The sequence below is a fragment of the Lygodium microphyllum genome, chromosome 30 (assembly GCF_053477565.2).
Source record: "Lygodium microphyllum isolate KBCC chromosome 30, Lygodium_microphyllum_v1.1.10, whole genome shotgun sequence".
NCBI lineage: Eukaryota > Viridiplantae > Streptophyta > Polypodiopsida > Schizaeales > Lygodiaceae > Lygodium > Lygodium microphyllum.
The window spans coordinates 91195558-91209321 of record NC_141164.1 but is presented as its reverse complement, the minus strand read 5'-3'; the positions used below and the strand labels follow the sequence as shown (position 1 = coordinate 91209321).

The 13764-nt window shown below is 42.8% G+C and overlaps 1 pseudogene; it reads left to right on the top strand.

The window, feature by feature from the left end:
* The first annotated feature begins 11495 nt into the window (after positions 1-11495).
* Positions 11496-13033, top strand: LOC148010113 (pyrophosphate-energized vacuolar membrane proton pump 1 pseudogene; annotated as a pseudogene).
* Positions 13034-13764: the final 731 nt, after the last annotated feature.

Genomic DNA, 13764 nt, shown 5'->3' with positions numbered 1-13764 from the left:
TGTCTTATTTATCGGGCCACTCAAATATCTATCGGGTCACTTGGGTGCTTCATGGTAAGGACATGTATACACCCCATGTGATTCATGGTAAGGACATGTTTACACCCCATGTTTGCATGGTTGGTTGATGATGTTTCGTTATTTATAGCTTAATTTATGTTGAGATGAATGAAGAGAAACATATATATCATTATAGATATTGCATTTGTGTGGGTGATCATGGAGCTATGTGGGTGGTAAGATGTGCTCCTGGAGGGGCATGTATGTATTTGTAGAAATAAATAATTATGAGTCAGAAACTTGCATGGACTTACCCCAAGGAATAGATCTTGTATAACAATTGAATAAGTGAACCATATCCCCCCAACTAGCAACAACAACAAGGATAAATGGAGAGGCATAAACTCAACACTCCTTGTTTTGATTACTTGTCCCTGGAAAAGTGCAAAAATACACAATAACATAAGTTAAAGTATTGTATTGCTCGAAGCAATTGTCCCTTTTCTAAATTATTGATTACTATTCTTAATAGCCTAAAGAATCTTGCTCAATTGATGTGTAAAGAATATCAAATATGGAGAAGACTAATTAATATTTATTGTTCTATGAGGGCTTTCATGTTAGAACTTCTTGTTTGTGTCAAATTCACTTGTGAAATTATAAGCATATCAAAATATTGAGAGCTTTTAAGTCTTCATCTTAACATTAAAAAATGAAAGAGAGTTTACATATTCATGTTCCTTGATGTTTAAAGTATTTGGAAAAGTCTAGAAACTCTAATGAATAGATCAGCATTACCATTATGGTAAGAGGAGATGCATAGGATATAATTGCCAACATAGAACAAATTAAATCCACAACTTTGATCCTTATAGTTCCATGGCACAAATGAAGAGTAATGATCAAGGTACAACCAAAAAGTAGGAGGCTTAGAACAAGATGTCGGGCTACTATCACCTGCAGTAAAGAAACTTTCCTTTTTAGTAACATCTGCATGATCATTGAATAAGTTTGACCTTACTGAAGATTTCAAGGCATTCTATGAATTACTTTGTGTATGGATGTTTATACATTGATATATGTGAGAGAGTGTGTTTCTATAAAGCTATGCATGCATATGGTGGTGCTTTGAAAGATAAAAACATGATGATGTGTTGGACTTACCCTTTGTTTGTGGGAAGCAAAGAATAAATAGATGACTACATATACCATTTGGAAAATGGTAGATATACCACAAACTATGACTATTGGTAATAGGTGAGGAGCAATAAGTCCATAATAAAGCCATGATGTGACATTGAGAAGGCCAATGGTATAAGGGTCTGCCGAGAAGCTCTCAATAGAACGCTTCTTCAGTATGCGTCAAAACGTGGGCCTGCAACATATGTGTATTTATTCCATGCCAAATTACCCATTTAAGATACATCTTGCATGAGATCCATAGTCTCAAAGTCTTAGCACATTTGCTAAACATCTCATGTACCTCATTAAAAAGTTAAACCTATCTCCATGTTATGGGCTTAATATGGGAGAATTACTCAAATGAGAGGATCCTCAAAGGTAAAGCTTCAATCAACTTTCTCAAATACTAACTAACTTACATTGGCGCGAGTCCTCTCCATGATACGGTGGCCACATTGCCTGCAAGAAGAAGGACAACAATACACAGCATTAAAGCATTTCACTAGTCGAGCAAGCTATCGGACAATTTGAACAAACAAGCAACTCCATTAACAACGTCATCTCTCCTGCTATGGCTCCTGGGCCGTCATCATCGTGAGGCTACATGGATCGCATTGACTATGGCTTCTGCTTCCAGCTCGTTGCCGCCTCAACATTTTTCTCATTGGTCACTCGTAGGAGAACCTCGAAACCCTAGTGTCTCACACCTGAAGACGAAGTACAGATTACTATAGGTGCAGTTTGTGGTGCTGGATTTTTTGGATGCGATCGATGCAAATCCACCTGAAGACGAAGTACAGATTAGTGTAGGTTGCGATCGATGCAAATATGACTACGACCTCATACGTGCTGACTGTGCTTCCAGGCCTGCTCAATCGCAAGTGTGGTGCCATTGTGAACATCGGGTTTGGAATTGCGTCAATACTTGCATCACATCCTCTCTATGCAGTATACTGTCTTTGCAGGTGCATTTAGAAATTCTCTAGAAACTTGTATGTGGAGTACAAGCATAGTGGAGTTGATTTGCAGGTTCAGGTATGCTCCTTCTCTTACTTAGACTAAAATACGAATAGCATATTGTCGAGGTACCATGTATGCCACTATGAGTAGCTACCTTATTCAATTGTATTTAAGATCATGGGCTTGGGGCAATGAAATTTTTGTTGATGCACTTTGCAGAAATTTCTCTTGCTCTTAAGGTACTAGTATTTGAAAGCCACATGAGAGCAAGAGGAGCAAGATAAGAGGCCCAAATATTTACAATTAGTTTCTTGCTTGACCACAAATAGGCTATGGGGAAGGTAGAAATGTGTATGTGTTTCTTAATTAGGCTAGACACATACTTGCTCTTTCCTTGATAGCTTTGGTTTTACTAATGATTGGTTCCCATTATCTTCTTGTGGATCTATAGTTGCCTTCTAAGCCTTTGATAAACTGTTGGATTAGAAGTAATGTTTAAGCACATGTACTAATTATCGGTCAATTTTGGTTTCCATCTTGCAAGATGTTTGTGGGATGCTACCTTAAGATGATCAAATATGAAATGCTCGGATCATGACACAAAGGAAGTAACCACAAATGCTTAGGTGAGAGTTTTAAGAATTGTTATTGTCCTTTTCTTCAACATTGTTTTTTTTGTAGTGGATGAAATTTAAAACGCAAAATTGAGTTGATTCTTGGAAGGACAAGTTTTGTAGTCAAATGTCTACATGCATCAAAAGTGGTGGTTTTGTTGGTTACTTCAAAGATATTTCCAAATTTTGAGCATCTCCTTGTTGTTGTAGGAGAAGAATCTCTCTCTTAGTCCATTGGGGTTTTGAGAAGCCTTGAGGAGCTCATATTCTTTAGCATCATTGAGTTATGCAATTGTTTATTAATGTCAAGGTCATTGTATCCAGTGCTATGATTATCATTAGTGAATTGGGTATTTTCAACCATAACCTCATCTTCTTCAATCCTTAGATTTTGAGGAGCTAACATTATAGAGGCCATTATTGGGCTCTTCTTTATCTACATAGCATCCAAATTCATTCAGGAGCTCCATGATGAGGTGACATGTCTATATTACTATTATTTCTTTTGTTCTTTTGTGGATTTTATGTTTGTTTGCATAATATTGCCCTTCTTATTTACAATTTGCAAGCCATTGTCAAACTATCCTATTTGATGTTGGGGTGATGCTTCTTTCCTCTTCATGTTAGGGTAGTGTTTAATAACGTTGCTAGTCTTGGCATTTGAAGCAAGCATTTGGTAGATTTTTTGTAGGATATGGGTTGTCTTTTAATAACATCCCTTAAAGTTCTAAAATCAACAAGAAACTATGTAGGTTCTTGTTAATATCCATTTTAGTCAAAACTTGAGGATGCCACTCGAGATTTTCTATGTTGGTTGATCTTTGTCCTAAAAGTTAGAAAGAGATCATTGGCTCCATTTATGAAGGCAAACCACAACAACTACTTGAAGGAAGAGAGAAGACATTCAGCTTGCAATTGCAAATAAAGACAAATTGTAACCATGTTGGGCAAGAAATAGGCCGACACGCGACCATACCAAACTCCGAAAGAAGCCCGGAGATGTACCTGTGCTGCGAGATAAAGATGCCCTGTCCCATCTGATAGATCTCCAGTCCTAGAAAGAAGTGAAGGATCCCAAGATCCGTCATGTCAAACTCCTGCTGAAGAATGGACCGAGTATGCTCCACCTGCTGAGTGGCGCTCCCTGTAATGATAAGATCATTGACATACAAAATAAGGAACACAGAAAGAGAATCCACAACCCGTAAGTTGAGGTTGGGATCATAAGCGGAACGCTGAAAGCCACTCTGTAGAAAGAAACGGTCAATCCTCTGGTACCAAGCATGAGGAGCCTGCTTCAGGCCATAAAGAGCCTTCCGCAGCCTGTAGACATGATCCTCCTTTCCCTGTACAAGAAAACCAGGAGGCTATGAAACATAAATCTCCTCCTCAAGGACGCCATTCAGAAAGGTTGACTTGACGTCCATCTGATAAACAGGCCAACGGTGGTGAGCTGCGAGAGCCAAAATAACTCGAATGGTGGACATCCGAGCTGTAGGAGCAAAAGTCTTAAAGTAGTCCAAACCTGCGCGCTGTGCAAAACCCTTGGCATTGGGATCATAAGCGGAACGCTGAAAGCCACTCTGTAGAAAGAAACGGTCAATCCTCTAGTACCAAGCATGAGGAACCTGCTTCAGGCCATAAAGAGCCTTCCGCAGCCTGTAGACATGATCCTCCTTCCCTTGCACAAGAAAACCACGAGGCTGTGAAACATAAATCTCCTCCTCAAGGACGCCATTCAGAAAGGCTGACTTGACGTCCATCTGATAAACAGGCCAATGGTGGTGAGCTGCAAGAGCCAAAATAACTCGAATGGTGGACATCCGAGCTGTAGGAGCAAAAGTCTCAAAGTAGTCCAAACCTGCGCACTGTGCAAAACCCTTGGCAACAAGTCTAGCCCTATGCTTGTCCAAGGAGCCATCTGCAAGATACTTGGTCTTAAAGATCTATTTCACACCTATCACCTTCCGTTTCTTGGGACGCGGTACAAGCTCCCAAGTATGGTTTTGCTTGATGGAATCGAGCTCGGCCTGCATAGCCTGTCTCCAAATATCCTGTGCAAGAGCCTCCTCCACAGTGGAAGGCTCGGAATCCTGAAGAATCTGAGACATAAGAGCATAGTTCACACACAGTGAGCTATCCCGCTGGGCATGTAATCGGGCTGATCGACGTGGGCCTGTAGAAGAAGCAGGAAAGTGAGTAACACCTAAATCCTGCATGAGCCGGCGATACCATAAGGGAATCCTAAGAGACTCCTGCTGCTGCGAGGGAGACCGAGTAGTCTCCGGAACCTGCAAACCACCCATATTGGAGAGGGACTCCCCCTCACCAAATGAAGATAGATCCTCCGCACCTGAAGAAGGCTGTGTATCCCGAGAAGACTCCTGAGGGGAGGATGAAGGGGTGGAAGATCTCGTAGAAGAAGGAGTCATATCTGCCAAAGGGAAAAGGAAAGCCGTAGGAGGAGGAATGGGTGGGGTGCTAAGGGGTATCCTGGAAGGAAGAGAAGGTGGGGGGGGGGGGGGGGATCCCGGTGATGTCGAAGAAGCACCTGTAATAGAACCATCAATCGGATCCTCAGAGGCCGAAGCCTCATCAAAGATCACATCCCTGCTCACCTCAACCTTCTGTGTCGTCAGGTCGTAGAGCCGATATCCCTTCGTGGTCGTGCTATAACCCATGAAGATAAGCTTTCACAACTTAGAGTCAAACTTCGTCTTCCTCTTCTTCTTGTCCACATGGACAAAAGCATCGCACCCAAAGATGCGAAAGTGGGACACGGAAGGCTTCTTCCCAAAGAAAGCCTCATAAGGAGTCATGTCCTGTAAAGCCGAAGTCGGAGAGCGGTTGCGAATATGCACCGCTGTAGCCACCGCCTCACCCCAAAGGAGATGAGGAAGACTCCTATGCTCCAGCATAGATCGGGCCATCTCCACCATGGTCCGATTCGCACGCTCCACCACACCATTCTCAGATGGTGTGTTCGGATGGGAATACTCCACCCGAATACCATGATCCCTGCAAAACTGAGAGAAAAGGTGAGAAGTGAACTCGCCACCGTGATCAGCTCGAACGCCATGAACTTTGGAAGTTGTTTGGGTCTCCACAAACACCTGCCACTCGCAGAAACGGGAGTACGCCTGGCTCTTGTACTCCAAGAAATAAGGCCACACATAACGACTAAAGTCGTCCACAATCAGCATCAAATACCTGGCCTTCCCAAGGGAGGCCGTGCCCATAGGTCCGCAAAGGTCGGTGTGAACCAACTCAAGCGGAGAAGTAGTCCTCCTAGAGGCAACCTGAGGGTGAGGCTACCTATGCTGATTGCCCCTCAAGAAGCTAGGGCACAAAGTGTGAAGAGGAGGGAAATTTGGAAGTCCCTCCACCATCTTCATCTAAGAAGCCCACCGAAGAGAATCGAGGTTCAAATGACCATACGAGCATGCCAAAGCATCCCAAGCTCATGGAAAGTCCTCGCAGCCAAGGCTGTGAGCGTATAAAGCCCACCCTCCTGTGTACCCATCCAAAGAGCATCACCTGTAGAAGCATCCTCCACTGTGACTGCATCTTGTGTAAAAATGACTCGGGTACCTAGCTGAGTAAAGCCATGCATAGACAATCCAACTTATCTGCCTTTGGAAAGGAAGGGAGAATCGGCACCTGAATAGAGGGAATCAAGGAAGGCATCCGCACATCTGAAGCAGTCTTCACGGAAGACACCTTCACGGTAGATGGAACCCTCTGATATGCATGGACTGAAGAGGGATGAGTGCGAGGAGGCTCCTCTCGATGTCGAAACTCCTGATAATCCCGCCTCCGCTCAGAGGAATGATGAGAAAGGAGCTCATCCTCTGAGTCGTCAACGCCTGAAAACTGGTAAGACATCTTCCAGTCTGCAAAATACCAAACACCAAAGAAAACTGTGCTGAAGCCGAAGTATGACCAGCAGTATGGTCACCAACCACCAAGACGCAGGCTGTGATAGCCTACAAACACCTGGATCTGCAAAACGAAAAGATAACTGATGAAGATCACCAGAAAAGAAGTCGCCAGCACCAAGACACAGCCTGAAAGTGGGTTGCCAGCAGGAGATGCACCGCCAGGAGTGGAAACGACCATCAGATCTGCAAAACGCAGCCTGATGATGTGTCACCCAGCTGAAGGAGGGACTGCCTGCCTGATGGAAAACGCAAACAGGAGGGGTCGCTGGTTGACGTGGCAGCCTCGGGAGAAGTCATCTGCAGAAAACGCAGGAAGAAGGGCCACCTAGAGGGGCGGCCTTGGCAGTTGAAGATGGGATGACAGCAGCAAGAACACGAACACAGAGGAGGGGAGAGAGAAAGTAGGGAATGAAGGAAGAAAATCTGCACTGACTGAAATGAATGTTGAATACACTGAAATGGACTGATCAGTCCCTGCACGCAGCCTGGAGCGTCAGTGAGGGCACCAGAACAGACTAAAAGCAATGACAGCACCAATGCCGGAGTGGGAGAGCACGGAGAGTGTTCTAAACCTGCAGAAGCGAATGCTGAGAATGACTGGGAGGCTGCTATATATAACCCCAGGCCAGAAAAATGGCCGACTTGCCAAATCTGGCCGACTTGGCCAGATCTGGCCGACCTGCCCAAAATCTGGACCGACTGCATACCAAAAGGCCCAGTTTGGGCTGTGTGACTCCCGGAAAAGGAATGCAGCCTGCAGAAGCGAATGCTGAGAATGACTGGGGGGATGCTATATATAGCCCCAGGCCAAAAAACTGGCCGACTTGCCAGATCTGGCCGACCTGGCCAGATCTGGCCGACCTGCCTAGATCTGGCCGACCTGCCCAAAATCTGGGCCAACTGCACACCAAAAGGCCCAGTTTGGGCTATGTGACTCCCGGAAAAGGAATGCAGACAAAAAACGGCAAATACCAAGCTGAGAGAGCTCCTCTGTCTCCTGCCAGACTCTGACAGGAGCTCACAACCAGGAGATGAAGACTGAGAATGAAAATAGAGCAGGCTAAGAGAGCTTTGCTAAAGAAGATATGAAAGCTGTGAGGAGTAGCATAGCAAATACAGGTATGAAAAAACCTACATATCAAGGAGCCCAAACAGGCGATGCCCAGCACTCACATTGAGTAGAAAACTAAGAACAGAGGGCACGGAAAAAAGGTGATGCTGAGGAGTCAAGAAAATTGGAAACTGGCTAGTAACATGAAGGGCTACATCAAGCAACATCAAGAACCATGGCATGGCTTTCATCAAAGGCGCCATTAGTAATGTTTAAGCACATGTACTAATTACCAGTCTTTTTTTGGTTTCTAGCTTGCAAGATGTTTGTGGAATGCTACCTTAAGATGATCAAATATGAAATGCCAAAGAACCATAACACAATGGAAGTAACCACAAATGTGAGAGTTTTAAGAATCGTTCTTGTCCTTTTCTTCAACATGTTTTTTTTAGTAGTGGATCAATTTTGAAAAGATGCAAAATTGAGTTGATTCTTACAAGGACAAGTTTTGTAGTCAAATGTCTGCAGGCATCGAAAGTGGTGGTTTTGCTAGTCTACTTGAAAGAGGTAAAGAAAGAGATCATTGGCTCCATTTATGAAGGCAAACCACAACAACTACTTGAAGGAAGAGAGAAGACATTCAGCTTGCAGTTTTTTGCAAATGAAGACAACTTGTAACCAGGTTGGGATTGCTAGGTACTTTCCCGCTTAGGGGTTAGTCTACTAAATTTTTTTACTCAGTATGTTTGATCCAATCATGCATTGAATTGTATTTGAAAATTTAGAGCATATATTTCATCTCTCAATACTAGGTGGTAAACTTCATATAGTTCATGAAGTGGTTTGAGAAAGCTTTTATGTTATATAGAGTATGGTTTGTTGGCTACATGTTGGTAGGGCCTTTTCCCACTATTTCGAAGCTTGTGGTAGCATATGAGCAATTGAGAAGGGCAGGGATTCTTTTCTTTGGGCTCTAGGAGAACCATCCAATGCTAGCCTTTGCAAAGAGGAGAGAGCAGTAGGAAGGATCAAGACAGATCTTTTAACTTCTCCTCCTCCATTCTTTCACAAAGCCAAGAGGACTGCCATAGAGTTCTCCTTCCCTTTGGTGGACCCAAATGTTAACAGTTTTACCAGCAAAGGTATGGACCTAGTCTTCCTTATAGCCATCAGGCCCTTTGCACATGGTGCTAATATGGCCAACACTGCCAGGGCATCATTAATTAAGCTTGCATTGCCATCAGTTAAGAGACTGACAAGCTTGCCCCATCTGCTTGTAAATTTTTCAAATTTCCTACAACAATGGAGGGAAGACAGTGACCTTCTTAGCAGACACATAGGGTTGTAACAAAAGGCCAAGACAACCCAAAGTGATCTTCTGGCATTTACTTCTCTTCTTATTCACTGTTTAAGAACATACACTCATGCTCAATATAGCCAGGCTCATGCTGCAAGTCGGACTGTTGTGTATGCCCCTGACATCGCTGTTCGGCTAGCTTCTCAGGAAGCAGGACATGCTGTAAGGTAGCAAGGGATTTCCTTCTGTCTTCCTATATGTCCTTTCTAATTGATCAGTGTTTTGTATTTTTCTCCTGGTAAAAGGTAGAAGACCTGTCTACAGCATGCATCTCGGCCAAAGAAGAGTTTTAAACCTTAAGTTAGTATGCAGCTGCTTAGCCAATTCTATTTAAGCTTGTAGGAAAATTTTGATCTCTCTTAGTATGAGTGAAGGACCAAATCAAGGCTCACCACATCAAATACTTTCACGGTTGACAGCATCAAATTTGCTATGAGTTTGTCCTCTTTAACTCTCATCTACATGTCTTTTGTAGCAAGAGTTTATCCTCTTTAACTCTCACGGTTGACCAGCTGGAGGCATATGGTGTGATGTTGATGTGGTAGATTTCTCTTATTTTGGTATTCTAGCCGCAACCCCTAAGCAAGAGGTATACACAGAGCTGGCTGAAGGTTTAAGGGGCAATGATCCATCCATCGGTCCAGGATCTCAGGTAAAAAGCCAGTGAATAACTTCAAAGTTTGAATACAAACTGCTTGTCTTGAAATTTAGTCATTCTATAATTTTACATTTGTTTTGGAGGTGTGCATCTTACAACCAAGTTTCTAAATTTTATCTCAAGGATTAGCTGCATAGCCTTAGAGCATGGTCATAATCTGGATGTGTCTACTCTTTTGATGTCATGCTTGTGGTCTTAGTTCAATTTTCGGATCAACTGTAGGCCCTTTTATGTAATCAAGATTGATGTCTTATATTGATCTAACAAACTGTTTAGTATTTTTTATTTAATTGAGTTGTATAAACTAGCATATCAAATGAGGGCATTTTATGCATTATGATAGTGTACAGTTTAGTGGCAGATTGATATTTCTACATTGATATTCGAGGGGCATCACTCTCGAATCTATCATCATTTTGTTTGCCGATATACTCAATTGCAGCATGATGATGTCCATATTTGTGTATAGAAAATAGAAATGACCATCTCATGTGTTTCTGTGTTTTTGGTGTCATTAGATGTTTTCCGCAAATTTTTCCCCTCCTTTCCATAAACTTTGAGAAATGCTGAGAGTGTGTACATGCTTCATCATATATCAATTAAACAACTAATGGTGTTTTTTTACACTATAGAGGTGAAGATTGGCAGATTTTTAGTTGCAACATATGTAAATAATTGTTGCATCATTACTAGTTTGACAATTCTGATACATTTCTCTCTCTGGTGAATTTCACAGGTTGCAAGTCAGGAGACATTTGGTACACTTGGAGCCATAGTACAAAGTAGGACAGGGACTCGTCAGGTTGGGTTTCTGACAAATCCACATGTTGTGGTTGATTTGGACTACCCCAACCAGAAGATGTTCCATCCACTGCCTCCAAATGTTGGACTTGGTGTTTATTTGGGTGTAGTGGAAAGGGCAACATCTTTTATTACAAATGAGCGGTGGTATGGCATTTTTACAAGTGTGAATCCAGGTTTCCCTCTTTGCTACTTGTTTTTGAGCTGTCTGCTGTTAAGGCATTCTGTATTGTCCATTTTATAAACTTCTCTGTGAGTTGAAAGAAGAATTCTGGTTTCCGTTTCTTGATATGACAATATTGATACTTGATGATGTTTGCTCATGCCGCAGAGACATTTGTGCGAGCTGATGGTGATTTCATTCCATTCGGGGACAATTTTGATGTCTCCAAAGTCACAACTACTATCAAAGGGGTAGGTGAGATGGGAGATGTTATAACTATTGACTTGCAAGCAAACATCAACAGCATCGTGGGGAGGAGGGTAATAAAAGTTGGCAGAAGCTCAGGGCTAACAGAAGGAAGCATCATGGCATATGCCTTTGAGTACAATGACGAGAAGGGCAATTGATTTTTCACTGATTTCCTGATTGTGGGCGAGAACCGGCAGGCATTTGACATGCAGGGAGACAGTGGCAGCCTGGTACTGATGCAGGGAGACAGTGACAGTGATAGTGACAGTGACAGTGAGACAGTGAGACAGTGACAGTGACAGTGGCATTTGACATGCAGGGAGACATGAATATGTACTTGGAATGGGCAGAGATTAATGATGCATTTGCTTACCTTTCCAATTCAACATCTTAACTTTGCAAGAATGTAGTGTAGCTCCTGAAGCAGTTTTACTCTGTGCCTTAGCAGTATTTTGTTAACTAACTTGTGGGGTATAATTGCTGGTGCAGATGGTATAACTAACTTGTTAACTAACGAAGATGCAGATGATTCTGACAAACCACCACCAGATTGCTATCGCAACCGGTCTCTTGGCCTTCGAGCACAAGTCCAGGCCTGCCAGCAATGGCTACACCTTCCTCGACAACAACGACACCCACAGTCACAACATCGTCAATGGATCATCAGATTGTGACGAGGAGGATAGATTGGATGAGGAATCAGATGCAGCAGCTATTAGAAAATGCGCTGAAATTCAGCAAGCCATATCCATAGGAGCCACATCGTTTTTGCTGACAGGGTACAAGTATTTGGATTATTTCATGGGCATATTTGCTGCTGTTATTTTCTTGTTCCTGGGATCTGTGAAGGGGTTCAGTACTAAGCCCCAGCCTTGCAGATACGATCCAAAGCAGGAATGTGCCCCAGCTCTCTTTACAGCAATTTTCACTACAGTTGCATTTATATTGGGAGCTTTGACGTCCATGGTGTCGGGATTTTTGGGCATGATGATCGCAACATATGCGAATGCTCGCACAACTTTGGAAGCCAGAAAAGGGATAGGCAAAGTATTCAAAATCGCCTTCCAATCAGGTTTGGGGCAAAGTTTCTTACTTGCTGCTAATGGCCTCATAGTTTTATACATCACTATAAAACTGTTCCAGCTTTATTACAAGGATGATTAGGAGGGCCTTTTTGAGGCCATCACTGGCTATGGGCTTGGATGCTCATCCGTGGCTCTATTTGAAAGGGTTGGAGATGGAATCTATACCAAAACTGTGGATGTTGGAACAGATCTTGTTGGAAAAGTAGAAAGGAATATCCCAAAGGACGACAATCTGCGAAATCCAGCGATCATTGTTGATAATGTGGGTGATAATGTGGGAGATATTGTTGGAATGGGTTCGGATTTTTTTGGCTCCTTTGCTGAAGCTTCTTGCGCAGCTCTTCTTGTGGCTTCCATGTCATCATTTGGCACAAATCATGACTTCACTGCTATGTGCTTCCCTCTACTCATTAGCTCTATGGGCATTGTGGTGTGCCTCATCACAACCTTGTTCGCAACTGATGTGTTCGAGATCTCAAATCTAAGGGATATTGAATCTACATTGAAGAGACAGTTGTTGATATCCACCATCTTAATGACATTCGGTGCAGCTTTTGTTTGTTGGCTGGCACTACCATCCACATTTTACATATATGATCCTAACGATGGTGCAAAGATGGTTCAAAACTGGAAACTATTTTTTTGCGTTGGAGTAGGGCTTTGGGCAGGGTTGGTAATTGGCTATGTTACAGAGTATTTCACTAGCAATACATACAGACCAATCCATGATGTTGCTGATTCTTGCAGGACAGGAGCTGCTACCAATGTCATCTTTGGTTGGCACTTGGCTACAAGTCTGCAATTGTTCCAATATTTTCTATTGCTGTTGCCATCTATGTCAGCCATACCCTAGCAGCCATGTACAGGATCACAGTTGCAGCTCTTGGAATGCTTTGTACCATTGCCACCTGTCTAGCCATAGATGCATATGGTCCCATAAGTGATAATGCTGGTATCACAACCGGTCTCTAGATGACCATGATACTTCTTACACATCTCTCCACAAGAAGCGCACCTGCAGTATAGACTATGAGGCCGCGAAGGCTTTCAAGATGGACAGATTTCTCAACCATAGGACTTCTTCAAAGTCCAGGTTGCGGCATCAACAGCCCCCAGTTGACAGCACTTTGGGGGAGCGCTTTCTCAGATTGGTCTCCGTGATCCGCACTTTGGGGGAGCACTTTCTCAGATTAGAAGAGATGAAACTGCAGATGCAGAGAGACTCTAAGCGATTTCATGATGATCTGGAGGCCAGGCGTACAAAGATGTTCCTAGAGTCCTAGAAGCAGATTGTTGAGATGTTTGCTTGGGCTTTGAGCACCAGTAAGAAAATTGATGAGCTCTTGCTGATGATTGTCGGTATTTTGTTCATCATTTGATTATTCTAAATGTTTCTTTCTTCCAGCTGATTTTTGGCTCTTCATGCTACGTTTCATATCATTTCATCTATATTAGAGCTAATGCGTTGAAATTATTCCAGGCTTTGTTTATAAGAAATGTTTCGAGCTGATGGGATGATATTTCATTTCATTCTTATTCCAGCTCTGTTGAAATATTCTAGCTGATGTTTCATTATTATTCCAGCTGTTGAGTTGTTCTAGCTGAAGTTTCATTGTTTCCAGTTGTTGTTTGTCTATTTTCAGTTGATTCGTCTGTTCAAGCTTATGTTTATTCTACTTGATGTTTTATCTATTCTAGCTAAG